At 39.0% G+C, this 3917-nt stretch overlaps 1 non-coding gene across 1 annotated transcript; it reads right to left on the reverse strand.

Annotated features, from left to right (window-relative positions):
* Positions 1-1048: 1048 nt before the first annotated feature.
* LOC127124973 (small nucleolar RNA R71) lies at positions 1049-1155 on the reverse strand. Its single transcript, XR_007804443.1, has one exon. It is a non-coding gene; the product is annotated as a small nucleolar RNA R71 (small nucleolar RNA).
* Between the last annotated feature and the right edge of the window lie 2762 nt (positions 1156-3917).

Here is a 3917-nt window from a genome sequence, read left to right on the forward strand (position 1 = left end):
AACCAACCCCCTTACCCAGATCTCTGACATTTTTACTAGTTTTTGATTCGATAAAACTTTTAGGTTTTTGTTCGCTTTCTAACCATTCCTTTGGATAAATAGAAGTGCGGTGGCAACTCGACTTGTATGGTTTACCTTGGATTTAGTCAATATCTCTAATGGTAATGAATACCCCGCTACAATACCGATATCCCTTTATTAAATATCTTTATTAATATTCTGTTTACGTTATAGTTATTTCTCTTCATCCCTCCACTCTTAGAAAGATCCTCGGCCTTAGATTTACATAGTAACATTAGATAACGATACGTTCAATTATTAGTCCTTTGGGTTCGATAATCTTTAAAACTACGCGATACGACTGTGCACTTGCAGTCATGATTCCCATAGACTTACTAAGTCGCGATCAAGTTTTTGGCGCCGTTGTCGGGGACTAATTTAGTCGACATCGTAACTCCAGTGTTACCTAGTATAGACTAAGGAAAACAATTCTATTTCCCTTTCTAACTTGTCGAGTGTATGCCAAGTACTCGCTCTCAAAGCGATAAATTAAAGCTACCGTTTGACAAACCTGAGCGTTATCTAAGATTAGAACGCTAGATACAAGACCTGATACGAGAACATCATATTAAGTTAAATCTTCCCGATCCTAATATCCCTATTCTTGAACCAGTTATACAACCAGAGATGGCCGAAGGACCGCAGAACCGTCCTCTTAAGTACTATGCAATCCCTTCGCAGGATGAAGCATATAACATCATCGCTGCCCCTGCCATCGAGGCCAATAATTTTGAGCTAAAACCTTAGTTGTTGTCATTCGTACAACAAAACCAATTTTCAGGTAGTCCCACGGAGGACCCGAACCTATGCAAACACAGTGAAAGCAAATTGTGTCAGCCCGGAAGCTATAAGACTACGTCTTTTCCCATTCCAATTAAGAGACAGAGCTAGAGCTTGGCTCCAGTTTCTACCATCCAACTCTGTCACTACATGGAACGAGTTGAAGAAAGTTTTCTTAGCACGACATTTCCCACCTAGTAAGACAACAATGCTAAGAGCCCAAATAAACGGGTTTAAACAAAAAGATAACAAATCACTTTTTGAAGCTTGGGAGAGATACAAAGACATGATAAGGCTTTGTCCACATCATGGCCTAGAAGAGTGGTTGATCATCCATACTGTAGCAGGGTATTCGTTACCATTAGAGATATTGACTAAATCCAAGGTAAATCATACAAAGTCGAGTCGCCACCGCACTTCTATTTATCCAAAGGAATGGTTAGAAAGTGAACAAAAACCTAATAGTTTTTAACAAAAACTAGTAAAAGAAACAGAGATCTAGGTAAGGGGGTTGGTTATGTAATGGGAAGGTGTTAGGCACCCAAAACATCCTAGGTACTCCTAGGGAGCCCTTTGTATGATATCATCATTAGTGAGAGATATGAGTCTTGTGGACCATCGTAGACATCCCTTGTTCTCCTTGAAAGCGACCGTATGAGGTAAGTGAGAAATAAACCACTTATACAACAGAGGAAAACATCACATAATAGCGCCACCACCCTTTGCAATCCTCATATGCAAAGAGAAATAGGCATCACCCAACAAAGTAGGAACGGGATTAAGAGTAGAAAAGATCCTAATAGCGTTCACATCCACAAACTTGTCGATGTTGGGGAACAACACTAACCCATAGATGAGAAGTACAAATATGGCTTCAAAGGCGTCCTCACTCATGGCCTTCCCATAGATAGTAGCTTGAGCAATGAGGAACTCAGAAGGGAGACCTTGAATTCCACCTTTGGTAGTCATATGAGCACCAACCAGAGATTCATCTATGTGCAACATGTCAGCTATCTCTTGAGATGTAGGGATACTTTCCAGGCCTTTGAATGGAAACTGATCCAGGATAGGTATACCCACAAGATAAGCATATTCCTCAAGGATAGGCAAAAGCTGAAAGTCCGGAAACGTGAAGCAACGGTACAAGGGATCATAAAACTGCACCAATACGCTCATCAATCCTTCATCCACCTGAGTAGTCAAAAGAGGAAGAAGCTTCCCAAAACGAGCCTTGAAGCCCAAGGGATCTAGTACATAAGATGTCAAATTCATTAACTCTTTCAAATCTGGTCGTCTGAAGTTGTACTTCTTTGTATTCCTTCTTTGTCTTTCCATGTCTGGAAATTTTGCAAATGAACCCCTTAAGTTCCTTGAAAATTTCCTTTATTATCGATGACATGGATGCAACTGAATGCATGAATGCAACAATCACACTCAAGGATCAAGCAAAGCACACCAAACAAAGGTCATGGGATGGATCATATTATCCTTAATATCAATCATCCATTTTGGTGGATTATGGTTTACACCTTATCAACACCCAAGTTCCATTGATATTAAGGATATATGAACGGATCAACCATGAATCAAGGGTTTGTTTCAAGTCACGAGCATGGAGTCTTGGTTAAGAACCACCCAAAGGGAATGTACTAAGGTTTAAACCTGCCAAACATGTTCTACAAGAGGTTCCCATAGTCATCATCCCATCTTTCGGATATTATCGGAGAAACGACTACTCGTATTCCAAAAAATATTCTCAAGAGAGACTCTTATGAGTGTAGTATCGCATAACAATCGTATCAAATCTTACACTTGAACGACTTTCGCACTACATCCTAAAAATAGGCCAAGATGGGCTTGGTAAACTAAGGTCTTTGGCTTCTAAGGTCTATATTGGAAAGAGTAATGTCTAACCACAACTTACTTGTGTGACATTATTGATTCCAACATGACCTCCACCAAGTGAATGGACTTGCAAGTCAACTTGCTAAGGAATAACTCCACACAAGTCAACAGGACTACGCCATTCTCCTATCCTAAGTGCACTTGAGTCCGGGTATAGAACTTATCTCACAAAGATCACCAAGCATACAAGGAATTAATATCAAGCAAATCAATCATTACATACAATACAGTAATCCGAAATTGCACAAAAATATGTCACAAGACAAAACAATACATCAAGCATGAAAAGTTGGCAAAACCCACTAGGCAAATGATTTCCCCAGTGAAGTCGCCGCTTTTCTGTAGCGGGGTATTCGTTACCATTAGAGATATTGAGTAAACCCAAGGTAAATCATACAAAGTCGAGTCGCCACCGCACTTCTATTTATCCAAAGGAATGGTTAGAAAGCGAACAAAAACCTAATAGTTTTTAACAAAAACTAGTAAAAGAAACAGAGATTTGGGTAAGGGGTTGGTTATGTAATGGGAAGGTGTTAGGCACCCAAAACATCCTAGGTACTCCTAGGGAGCCCTTTTCACACTTGTGAAGGTTGTTGTTTTGTGAAAAAATTGTTTGTGCAAACATGATGGAAGAGATGAGAAGAGAATGTACAAGTTATTTACATTTTTGTGTTTGGATGGATGAACCCATTGCCTACGTACCATCTTATAAAAAGATTAGGATCAAAACCTCGTAGTTCGGGGTAAAAATCTCAAAATGAGTTGGTGAATTGATTGGTCCAAAAGCCTTAAGGTCTTTTGTTATCAAATGGAGAAAACTCAACCAAACCAGAAATCCACCATGTGAGGATAGCTTCAACATGCTAGTGAGGGGTTAACCCTATAAGAAGCATGGAAGACTCATTGTCCATCACTAAGGAGATAGGTGAGTATTACATCTACCACCAAGATAACTCAAACCTAATAGCTAAAGGTTATGAAAAGTTGATTAAGAAAGTGGCCATTGGAACCACAAAAGCACATTTGAATGGGTTATATTTACCAATTAGAAGTATATACAAAAATGGTCAAAGTATATTAAAAGGTTCAATTCAAAATAATTATTATGAAAAGAAGGTTTGAAGATCAAAAGCATAAGGCTTAGGTTTCTAATGTTGGAAAACAATAGTTAA

Source organism: Lathyrus oleraceus, chromosome 2, assembly GCF_024323335.1.
Source record: "Lathyrus oleraceus cultivar Zhongwan6 chromosome 2, CAAS_Psat_ZW6_1.0, whole genome shotgun sequence".
Classification (NCBI taxonomy): Eukaryota; Viridiplantae; Streptophyta; class Magnoliopsida; order Fabales; family Fabaceae; genus Lathyrus; species Lathyrus oleraceus.